This window comes from Asparagus officinalis, chromosome 9 (genome assembly GCF_001876935.1).
Source record: "Asparagus officinalis chromosome 9, Aspof.V1, whole genome shotgun sequence".
Taxonomy (NCBI): domain Eukaryota; kingdom Viridiplantae; phylum Streptophyta; class Magnoliopsida; order Asparagales; family Asparagaceae; genus Asparagus; species Asparagus officinalis.
The window spans coordinates 1,895,145-1,907,940 of record NC_033802.1 but is presented as its reverse complement, the minus strand read 5'-3'; the positions used below and the strand labels follow the sequence as shown (position 1 = coordinate 1,907,940).

General features: G+C 38.3%; 1 long non-coding RNA gene across 1 annotated transcript; it reads left to right on the top strand.

The window, feature by feature from the left end:
- LOC109823919 lies at nt 7–2,882 on the top strand. Its single transcript, XR_002242505.1, has 3 exons — nt 7–869; nt 1,492–1,585; nt 1,689–2,882. It is a non-coding gene; the product is annotated as an uncharacterized LOC109823919 (long non-coding RNA).

The following is a 12,796-nucleotide window of genomic DNA, read 5'->3' as shown; positions in this document are numbered from 1 at the left end:
TTTGATCATTGTTCAATCAAGAATCATTATATTTGCTATGTAAATTTCATATTGAATGATCTTGAACGTGATTTTTCTGAAAGACTTTATCAAGTCATTCACATCATGTTGCTCATTACTTCAGAAATCCTGTTTCACAATGACCCATTTGATTGTCATTCCGGTAGTGACATGGAGAGGAACTTATTTATTATTTGTTGCATTCCAGTATCTTCCCATGGACTAGACAGGTACATTTTCCTCTTTCACCATAAACATTATGCATTTATTATCTTGTCAAATCACACTTCTTTTTATCAGCTCCTAATTCTTTCTGCATAATTGTTTGACTGGCAGTAGGATTCAGGCCTTTGTCCTTGAAATTTTGATGTTTCTGACACTTTTTTGGTTGGAATTACTTGTTAAGTTGGAGAATTGTTGTCAAATTTCGAGTTATTATGCTGACCTTGTAACTGATATATGAAATTGCGAAAACTTATGTAGGCCCTGTCCATTTTTGCTTACTATGATTATTTAAGCTGTGAAGTGGGACACGTCTATTTGAGAGTGGAAATATTTTGTTGTCCCACCCTGATCCTTAAGGATTTAGTTATCAAATTTGTTGCTAATCTTTTTTTTTTAAAACTATATATCAGATGCCACTCTTTGTTTTCCTGTCAATGACGTGAAACATCTCTTTCATTTTTGCAGCGTTGTCATTCTTATCAGCCTACAAATAAATGTTATAGAGTGGGGGCATCTCAGAAAAGGTGTGCATCCTAGAACTCCTATATAGCGTGAAAGCACTGGCTTGCGAACCTTCTCCACCAAATAATTAATGGTCTTCATGATGTGTAATGCGAAACAGTAGCAACATGACATCATGGGAGGTAGATATTTAAATCATATTATAATCATTTCGAAGGTTGTCTTCGTATGGTTACTATGCTTTTATATTTTATTTGCAGCTTTCTTCGCCTTTCATATCTGCGATTGCCTGTGTGTGTTCCTTGATTGAGTGGGTTGTTAAGAGAAGTGGGATATGTGTCTGCATGTTTGTTCTCTTGTGTTGCCTTAGTTCTTCAAACATCTTTCATGGTGGTCTGGTTCTTTTGTGGATATTGCAAAAACTGGCCAATGTTGTGTGAGCTTTTGCGAGGTTGATGGTATTTGTACACAAATGTGGATGCAAGTTGATCGGTTACCATATCACTCAATGGCGTTATTCATTCTAATTTCATCAATTAGGTTTATATCATGATATCAAATTACAATACCAATTCAGTGACTTGCTAATTTCTTTTGCAGTGGCGTGTTAGTTCAAGCTCTTACATTACCTTTTCCACCAAAAAATTGACAAACATTATTTCAGTGTCTTTGAATTTTGCTTGATTTTCAGATATATTTAAACTTGTCTTTTTGTCACATCTGGCCATATCAACATGTTGGCAAACCATGTAAAGTGCTTTAGTCTGATGACCAAACTTTAGTTAATTTTTTTTCTAATTCCAGTTCTGGGCGTTAGGTGGAGCAACCATTTGGGGTTCATTTATTCCTCTGTTTGTTGGGTTATATACTGTACAAAATGCCTATATCGGATTCTTATGTAAGCATCTCATTTCTTGAACTTGGAAGTTTCGAAGTAGTCCTGATCATGAGTATTTCTAGATTTGATTTCATTGTTGCGTGTTTCTTGTTTATTTTACTAGAAGTTGCATCCAGTATCAGGGCAATAATCAGCCACATCAATTGATTTGCAATCTGAAGAGGTCAGGTATGTTGTAATGTAGCTCTGAAGAATTACTGTTTTATTGTTATGCTTAGCATTTTTTTACTTGTTAAAAGCTGTAGATATGAAAAATAATGAATAGCAAAAGACATCGTCATGAATTTACTAGATATGCGCAGACCTTTGGCATTTCATCTAGTTTCACTGGCTCAATCATGGATACACCCCGTAACAAGATTCTTCGTGTTTTTCTGGCCAACAACTCTAACATTTCCCTGACATGTCTCAACGTTTCTCTTTGATATGATTTGTTATGTGATTACACAACATTCATCTGCCCATTGTATATCCTCACATTCAAATGGTTCCTACAAAATAATTTGCTTTAGTTCAGCTTTATTATTCTTTTCTAAAAGAACCTCTGTATTATTTACTAACGATGGACAGACTCATTAGTTATAAAGATAGTCTCCTTTGCACGTGGTCCATACAGGCAACAGTGAACCAAAGAGATGCCAACCATTGGCTTAATGTACTTAGGAATTTGTGCTTTGATCTGAAGATTGTTATCCATTTGGTGCACTATTAATGCTATGGATCATGGTGCTTCTAAAATGATCGTTGTGCTTGTAGCGGCAAAACAATTACCCGATGCTCTTTAAATATGAAAGTTCATATCTCCTTGACCAATTATAGCGTAAAAAGTTGGGATCTCTAACGATGTTATAAGAGAATGCGTTTAGATTTACTTCCCATACTACCTAGCAGTAAGAAAGAGGCTATATCCCTGCAGTTTTAATTTGTTGACATCTAGATTTCTTGGGAAAATTTCCGCACAACAAAACCAGAACCTATGGATCTCAAACTTGATATAATGAAATGAAGAAATAAGGGTGTGATTCATATTTGTTGCAAAATAAGATGACTGTAATATTAATAATTTTACTTTTGGTGGTGTTTCCGTCCTCTCATCTCTGTTTTTATGCTTGTAGTATCGTAACCTGATTTCATGTATCAAGCCAAGTAATTGTTTTTGTTCTGGAATTGTTGTGTGAACAAAGCTGGTACTTTGTAATCTTCATCCGATGATGGCTTATTTCTTGTCTGTTTATGGAGATCAGCATCTTAAAGACTTTGGAGTAGCCTTTGTTCTTTTTTGGTTTAAATATCAGAAAACCCCCTTAACTTTGTCAAGATACCCCCCTCCCCCAACCCAACCCCCCTCCCCCAACCCAACCCAAAAACCCCCTTAACTTTGTCAAGATACCCCCCTCCCCCAACCCAACCCCCCTCCCCCAACCCAACCCAAAAAAAAAAGCGGCTAGGGGTTATCGGAGAACTCTCTAATGTTTTTATTAGCGAAAAACACCCCCGCGGGGCGGGGGGTGGGTGGGGGCTGGTTGGATTATAATAACCCTCAACTTAAGGGGGGTTTTCTGATATTTTGAATGTTATGGGAGATCATGAGCGATAGAGAAAGAGAGGGATTCAAGTCAAAGAAAACTAAATTGAGCAGGACAAGGAAGTGAGCCCTTCACTATTGCACCTACTAATGTGTGGTGGTGCCCATTAATACCTTGAAAAGATGGAGATAGAAGGGGAAGAAAAAAGAGCAGCTTTTCCTATGGTTTTCAAATTCTAGATGCGTCCGTTTGAATGCTGAAGACGATGCGTGCTTTTGAACGCTGAAGGTGGTATGCCCAATTGTGGCATCAAAATTAATTTGTTCTTTATCCTGACTTTATTATTTTTAGCATCACTACTTTTAATATGCCTTGCGTTTAATACATGACAATATCATCTAGGCATTATTGTATCGGCTACGTTCAGACTTCAACATACATGATGAGTTATATGCGCGTTACAAGTTCGCGACACAAAAAAGGCGGTCAGAAATGTAAAATTGTTTGAATAGAGTTAATCCATGTATATGGAAAATTGGTTTGATATCATAACTTTAAAAAAAAAAATTGGTTTTCGGTTAGATATTCAATAAACAAGCATGATGCATTTTTTTAGTAACAAATAACAAAAATACTGTTGTCTACAATAGATACATGAAAGCCAACCATGTTCTGTATTTTCCCAAACCAAAGCTAGGGGAAGCTCTCTTTTATTTATGGCTTAATATACTTAAATACTGTATGGTTTTTCCTACTTTACATTTATATGCCTTTAATTGTTTTTGGTGGCACTCATCTGTCCAAAGTTTTAAAACTTGCTCTTAAATATAGTATTTAAATGCGAATTTTTAAAAGTTTAAGATATTGAAGCACAAGTTTTTTTAAAAAAAAAAATTAATATAAAAATGCTGTAAAAATGAGGGCATATAATTGTAAGTTTTAAAAACTTTAGAGTATATTAGTACCGTAAAAAATAAGTAAATATATATAAGCGCAAATTACGAAAAATATTTGAGGGCAATTAAGCCCTTCTTTCTTTTCATGATATCATCTTTATGCCCTCTTTTCCTCGGTGGAGCCAACTCATCACACAACATCACATCCTTGTTAACCCGCCGGATTTCAAGTCTTTTGTCGGTTTATACAAAAATTCGACAAGAACCATCATCATTAGTCATTATTCAAAAATTCGTTCGGATCTGAGCGGTCAAAAAGTCAGCAGGCCCCAACGAATTTTTCCAAAAAAAAAAGCGAAATTAAAAAATATATATATGCAAACTCTCATCATCTCCTCTTTTTTCTCCCCGTCACATGCACTGCTATCCAACAATCATCCACTACAAATGAAAAATTCGAAGACTACTTTTCCTATAAATTATTATTAAAGATCAGTATTAATCAAAATTTAATAAGGAATTAGTTCGTGCAGTTCCCATTAAATACTCCTAAAGCACGCGGCCTGCACGTCGTTGGGAACACGTTCAGCTACGCCCTGTCTCTTCTCTAATCTCCCTCTCCCCCCTCCTTTTTTTTTGCTAATAAGGAATTTGTGCTAATTGGGGAATAATCGCTTGTAAATCATATACTTCCTTTAAAATACAAGTTCGGGAAAATCTTTTCATGGTCAGTATTACTCTTAATTTTTTTTAAAATATTACATTATTATTATAATCTATTCTAATTATCCTATCTTCTTTGAATTGATAATTAAATGATTTATACTATTCATAATGAGACTTAACATGTTATTGGATAAAGAATATATGTTTAGTATAATTCAAATTCTTTACTTATTTCAATTCGCAGAGAAATCTGAAAAACATATACTAGCCATCACCTGAAAGTTTTTGGACTTTATAGAAAAATATCCTTAATGTTTTTTAAATTATAAAAACACCCCCTCAAAGTTTTTGTCTTTGGAGAAAGTATCTTGCAAGTTTTAAAAAATGTAAAAAACACCCCTAAAATTTAAAATTTGTAAAAAACACATTAAAACCTACAAATAATACAAACAACAACTCAAAAACTATGCAATTTATAATAAACACTCTAAACTTTTTACAAATTGTAAAATAAAATCCTCAAAATTATAAAATTTATAAAAATCATAATAATTTCCAACCTAACAATACATTAAAAATATAAGAGTTATAAATATCCCCTACATAATTTATAATTTATAAAAAACACTCTTAAAGTTTTAAAAATTATAAATAAACACTTAAAATTTAAATTTAAAAAAAAAACACTTAGAATTTCAAACTCATTAGTAAATTAAAAAATAGGAATTATAAATAGTCTACAAACAAGTTACAATATGTAAAAAATACCTATAATTTAAAAAATTATTAAAAAATTCTAATATTCATTATTTTAAGTTTATTTTGAATTCCCCCCGCCCAATATGGGGCTATTTCAATTGACTTTGATTTTTTTTTTACCCCCTTTCTTTCTTCAAATATGGGTCTATTTGATGTCTTCCAAACGTGAGGACGGCTAAATAAAAATTAATCTCTACGGACGAAATGATTCGTAGTAAAAGTTCAAAAACTATATAGATCATTATGATTTCTTGAATTTAGCTTTGCATGCCCAAGCGTGACGCAAAAAGAAAATCACACGAGACGAGCTCGTAATCCAAGACGGCATGGGCGGCTGTCTGGTGGAGCGTTGTAGTATCGGGGTTGAACACATTGGAATCATTTCGCGCGTTAGTGTTTAGTGTTTATGGTCGCGCACTTATACCGCTCGCACGTGCGCGCGCTTCAAATGGTTGGGTGGTAGTAGTGTCGGACGCCGCGGCCCGCCAGGCATTTGAGGGCCTGCTGTGGGCGTGGGTTAAATAGTTGCTAGCGCGGCGTGGTGTGTCATATTGTGAGGTAATATCCATATGTGCCTAAACAAGTGGTGATGAGCGGAAAATGCTCTCGGTCTACAAAAAGACGCACGCAGGGACGCAAAATTTACGTAAAATGCCCCTCCACATAGTTCTCAGAAAAGCGCAATGGATATTCGGTAGTTCTTGTATCATAACCGGACAATACAGCCAACTTTTGTCCCGTACGCGGGTGATTCTGAGGAGGGGAAGCATGCCGCAAGCAGGTCCGGCACACGTACAGCATGGGCGCCCTGTCTACACGAGGTGGGCCGGCTGAGCATGGTGTGAGCTGCCGTTGGCAAATCAATGAGGCAGTCACGCGAGCTGATCTCAGGGTCAGTACAGCCGGAGCCGGTTGGGCGCGTCTGGAGAGCACCCTGGACATCGCGTGATCCCGCCGTCGCGGTGTCACGGTGAAAGGGTGGCTTACGTGCTGACATGGCAGCGAGCGGAGGGAGAGTCGGACCGGGGGCCGGCCGGCCGGGCACGTGCCGAGGTTCCCTCCCGCTCGCAGAACGCGTTCAATCATGGACGCTCGAGTGCCACAAGTAATCGTGCCGGCAGCCGCGCGGCAGGCCGGTACCGCCATTATCGCCGTGCCTCCACGGCCATTACGCCTGGCATCCGACGCGCGCGCCTCGCTACGATCAGGCTTGCTATTACGGCCACGTGGCTAGGTGACCCGTGCAAGTGCGGCACGGGCTACGCGGGGAATGCACCTCGGGAGCCGACGGAGATATGCGCGGGGTGCGCACGGGCGGGACGAGCGGACGCCCAAGGACCGGGGATACATGCTGGAGGCAGACGGCCGGATCCGACATGGCTGGGATTGGAGGTCGAAGCGAAGAGTGCAGGGTGGTGGGATCGTGTTGAGGGGTTGTGTAGGCGTCGGCTTGTCGGCGGGACTAGAAGAGAGGAGCACCGGGGAGAAGGTATGCGGCAGCGCGAGGCAGGCCAGTGCAAGGGGTGGTGCGGGGGGGATAAGGGTGCGGGAGAGCTGGTTGGGGGAGTGTGTGCGCAAGCGAGTCGAGGGCGGAGGACGTCTGTGGAGGGGCACGAGGAGTCTGTGGGTGGCACGTGGGGACCCTGGATGTACACAGAGGTGGGGTCGGGCGGGAGAGGGCGGGGGAACTGGACTGTCGACGGGCACGAAGCGTGGGCCTGTAATACTCGGGGGAGCGATCGGGCGGGGGGGGGGGGCCGGGCACGACCCCGGTTCATCGCGAGAGGGGAGTCGACGGCGGCCGCCGCGTTCGCCTGCGCTCGGGGGCCCGCGCCTACCCTGCAGGAACTCGGACCAGGGACGGCATGGTTCGTCGAGGCGGAGGCTCAGGGCGGAGGCCATGATCTTTTCGCCCTGGCCGAGATCGCTCGAGACCAGTTCGAGGGCTCCGTCTCGAGGATCTCGCGGCCGGCGGGTTGTCGACGAGGAGTCGAGGTGCATGAGCTGGCGGAGGTCGCCGTTCGACGAGCTGAGTCTCTTGTCGAGCTCGTCGCGCCTCCGTCGGTCGAGGGAAGGCGGCGAAGCTTCCTGAGGGCCGGGGGAGGGGTCGGCGGCGGCGGAGAGGATCGGAGATCGGAGATGAGGGAGCGGGCGGGGTGGGGCGCGGATGGCCGGGCTGGGCCCAGAGGCCGATGAGGCGCTGGAGGGTGAGGTGGGAACGAGGTCCGTGGTGTTGAAGGGCTGCATCGTGGCGGAACACGTGGTGTTGCCCCGATTCGAGCCAGCGCTAGGATGGACGCGCGCTCATTAGGTGACGCCGGTGCACAGGCTCACCGGCGACTTGCATGACGTCGAGGGAGATCGGCAGCCGGAAAGAAGGACGTATCCTGCACCGACAGGCTCCCGTCACCGCCTTGGTTCCTCATCATTATTATGATTATTATTATTTGAGGGGATTACTTTTCGCTCTGCGTAGAATAAATTAATAAAGTTCAATTGTGGGAGGAGCGCGATTGGAGGGGGGGAGGAGCTAGAAAGGTAAGTCGGGGGGAGAGGGGGTTATAAAGCAGCCAATGCGCGAGTGGGGCCCACCGGGGCCTTACGGGATACTAATATTCTAATTGGGATCGGTGATGGTCAAAGGTCAACGATCTCTACTCGCGGCCATATTTTTTTTTTTTGCGTTTTTTTCATTTTGGACCACGATGTAAAGTAATGGAGGAGGACGTGGGTATGGACTTTGGAGACCGCCCTGGTGCGGGTTTGAGCGTTTTGCGTACGCACCCCCGCTTGATTTTCCAATGACAAATAATTACCGTCAGGTTGGACGTTTTTATTTATTTATTTTTTGCCTCTCAAAACCGTCATAAAGTTTTGAGAGGCGCATAGAGACCCCTTGTGCTTCCATCAGCGTAGTTAGATTTTGAATTATTGTTCTGTTTGATTCTTAAAAAAGAGTCGAAAAGGTTTACTAAATGGTCTGTATGGACATGGCATGGTGCAAATAATGCATTGGGGTCTATCAGTCGAAAAGATTTAGAATATTTTGTATAAATATTCTAAAATTCCTCACTTTAATAATATTGCAGTTGTCTTGAAAATATTCTAAAATTCCTCCTCTCTTTCCACATTTCGCTCCTCATGAAAACTACTAATTTACAAATGGACGCTTCTACAGGGACTCTAAATAGGGACCCAAGGGGATATATGAGACGTCCCTCTCCGGTTAGATGATACAATGTTCACGAACAGTGTATCATCTAACTGGAGGAGGACAACTCAACCCCCCCCCTCCCTTTTCCCGATTTGGGATTCTTGGGCATTAAGCTTTACAATAATAACAATAGCAACAACCGTAACTTAATAACAAAAAGGGAAAAATGCTTCCAGCCCCCAAAAGCCAAGTGAACATGCTTCCCACCCCCAGGACTTGGTCAATGGGTGTTTTACCCCTAAAAATAAAGAATCTGTTCTCTGAGCCCCCAAAACACAAAACCCAAGACATTAAAACATGTGAAGACCATAATACCCTTCTCTCTCTCTTTCTTTTTTTATTAAAATATGATGGAGGATTATTTTATTATTTTTGTTTTTTCTCTCTCTTTATCATGATGTACCAAGAGGATAGTTGAAATGATTGATGATGATTATTTTATTATTTTCGTTTTTTATTATTTTGGTTGTTTGTATTGGGAGGTTGTTAAAGTTACGGGTTGATTGTTAAGGTTACGGGTTGGTTGTTAAGGTTAAGGGTTTGTTGTTAAGGTTATGAATCCTCTCTCTCTCTCTTTCTTTTTTTATTAAAATATGATGGGGATTATTTTATTATTTTTGTTTTCTCTCTCTCTTTATCATGATGTACCAAGAGGATAGTTGAAATGATTGATGAGGATTATTTTATTATTTTCGTTTTTTATTATTTTGGTTGTTTGTATTGGGAGGTTGTTAAAGTTACGGGTTGATTGTTAAGGTTACGGGTTGGTTGTTAAGGTTAAGGGTTTGTTGTTAAGGTTGTGGATCCTCTCTCTCTCTTTCTTTTTTTATTAAAATATGATGGGGATTATTTTATTATTTTTGTTTTCTCTCTCTCTTTATCATGATGTACCAAGAGGATAGTTGAAATGATTGATGAGGATTATTTTATTATTTTCGTTTTTTATTATTTTGGTTGTTTGTATTGGGAGGTTGTTAAAGTTACGGGTTGATTGTTAAGGTTACGGGTTGGTTGTTAAGGTTAAGGGTTTGTTGTTAAGGTTATGAATCCTCTCTCTCTCTCTTTCTTTTTTTATTAAAATATGATGGGGATTATTTTATTATTTTTGTTTTCTCTCTCTCTCTTTATCATGATGTACCAAGAGGATAGTTGAAATGATTGATGAGGATTATTTTATTATTTTCGTTTTTTATTATTTTGGTTGTTTGTATTGGGAGGTTGTTAAAGTTACGGGTTGATTGTTAAGGTTACGGGTTGGTTGTTAAGGTTAAGGGTTTGTTGTTAAGGTTATGAATCCTCTCTCTCTCTCTTTCTTTTTTTATTAAAATATGATGGGGATTATTTTATTATTTTTGTTTTCTCTCTCTCTCTTTATCATGATGTACCAAGAGGATAGTTGAAATGATTGATGAGGATTATTTTATTATTTTCGTTTTTTATTATTTTGGTTGTTTGTATTGGGAGGTTGTTAAAGTTACGGGTTGATTGTTAAGGTTACGGGTTGGTTGTTAAGGTTAAGGGTTTGTTGTTAAGGTTATGAATCCTCTCTCTCTCTCTTTCTTTTTTTATTAAAATATGATGGGGATTATTTTATTATTTTTGTTTTCTCTCTCTCTTTATCATGATGTACCAAGAGGATAGTTGAAATGATTGATGAGGATTATTTTATTATTTTTGTTTTTTATTATTTTGGTTGTTTGTATTGGGAGGTTGTTAAAGTTACGGGTTGATTGTTAAGGTTACGGGTTGGTTGTTAAGGTTAAGGGTTTGTTGTTAAGGTTATGAATCCTCTCTCTCTCTCTTTCTTTTTTTATTAAAATATGATGGGGATTATTTTATTATTTTTGTTTTCTCTCTCTCTTTATCATGATGTACCAAGAGGATAGTTGAAATGATTGATGAGGATTATTTTATTATTTTCGTTTTTTATTATTTTGGTTGTTTGTATTGGGAGGTTGTTAAAGTTACGGGTTGATTGTTAAGGTTACGGGTTGGTTGTTAAGGTTAAGGGTTTGTTGTTAAGGTTATGAATCCTCTCTCTCTCTCTTTCTTTTTTTATTAAAATATGATGGGGATTATTTTATTATTTTTGTTTTCTCTCTCTCTTTATCATGATGTACCAAGAGGATAGTTGAAATGATTGATGAGGATTATTTTATTATTTTTGTTTTTTATTATTTTGGTTGTTTGTATTGGGAGGTTGTTAAAGTTACGGGTTGATTGTTAAGGTTACGGGTTGGTTGTTAAGGTTAAGGGTTTGTTGTTAAGGTTATGAATCCTCTCTCTCTCTCTTTCTTTTTTTATTAAAATATGATGGGGATTATTTTATTATTTTTGTTTTCTCTCTCTCTTTATCATGATGTACCAAGAGGATAGTTGAAATGATTGATGAGGATTATTTTATTATTTTTGTTTTTTATTATTTTGGTTGTTTGTATTGGGAGGTTGTTAAAGTTACGGGTTGATTGTTAAGGTTACGGGTTGGTTGTTAAGGTTAAGGGTTTGTTGTTAAGGTTATGAATCCTCTCTCTCTCTCTTTCTTTTTTTATTAAAATATGATGGGGATTATTTTATTATTTTTGTTTTCTCTCTCTCTTTATCATGATGTACCAAGAGGATAGTTGAAATGATTGATGAGGATTATTTTATTATTTTTGTTTTTTATTATTTTGGTTGTTTGTATTGGGAGGTTGTTAAAGTTACGGGTTGATTGTTAAGGTTACGGGTTGGTTGTTAAGGTTAAGGGTTTGTTGTTAAGGTTATGAATCCTCTCTCTCTCTCTTTCTTTTTTTATTAAAATATGATGGGGATTATTTTATTATTTTTGTTTTCTCTCTCTCTTTATCATGATGTACCAAGAGGATAGTTGAAATGATTGATGAGGATTATTTTATTATTTTTGTTTTTTATTATTTTGGTTGTTTGTATTGGGAGGTTGTTAAAGTTACGGGTTGATTGTTAAGGTTACGGGTTGGTTGTTAAGGTTAAGGGTTTGTTGTTAAGGTTATGAATCCTCTCTCTCTCTCTTTCTTTTTTTATTAAAATATGATGGGGATTATTTTATTATTTTTGTTTTCTCTCTCTCTTTATCATGATGTACCAAGAGGATAGTTGAAATGATTGATGAGGATTATTTTATTATTTTTGTTTTTTATTATTTTGGTTGTTTGTATTGGGAGGTTGTTAAAGTTACGGGTTGATTGTTAAGGTTACGGGTTGGTTGTTAAGGTTAAGGGTTTGTTGTTAAGGTTATGAATCCTCTCTCTCTCTCTTTCTTTTTTTATTAAAATATGATGGGGATTATTTTATTATTTTTGTTTTCTCTCTCTCTTTATCATGATGTACCAAGAGGATAGTTGAAATGATTGATGAGGATTATTTTATTATTTTTGTTTTTTATTATTTTGGTTGTTTGTATTGGGAGGTTGTTAAAGTTACGGGTTGATTGTTAAGGTTACGGGTTGGTTGTTAAGGTTAAGGGTTTGTTGTTAAGGTTATGAATCCTCTCTCTCTCTCTTTCTTTTTTTATTAAAATATGATGGGGATTATTTTATTATTTTTGTTTTCTCTCTCTCTTTATCATGATGTACCAAGAGGATAGTTGAAATGATTGATGAGGATTATTTTATTATTTTTGTTTTTTATTATTTTGGTTGTTTGTATTGGGAGGTTGTTAAAGTTACGGGTTGATTGTTAAGGTTACGGGTTGGTTGTTAAGGTTAAGGGTTTGTATTTGTTGTGTAGGTTACGGATTTATTGTTAAGGTTACGGGTTTAATTGTTAAGGTTACGGGTTTAATTGTTAAGGTTACGGGTTTAATTGTTAGGGTTACCTATCTAAAGATCCTCTTGGTACATCATGATAGAGAGAGAGAGAGAGAAATAATAAAATAATCATCATCATATTTTAATAAAAAAAGAAAGAGAGAGAGAAGGGTATTATGGTCTTCACATGTTTTAATGTCTTGGGTTTTGTGTTTTGGGGGCTCAGAGAACAAAATCTTTATTTTTAGGGGTAAAACATCTATTGACCAAGTCTTGGGGGTGGGAAACACGTTCACTTGGCTTTTGGGAGCTGGAAGCATTTTTCCCTAACAAAAATTAAAAACATCAACCGGAGGGAGAGTCCAGAGTTTCAAAGTCTAAAATAT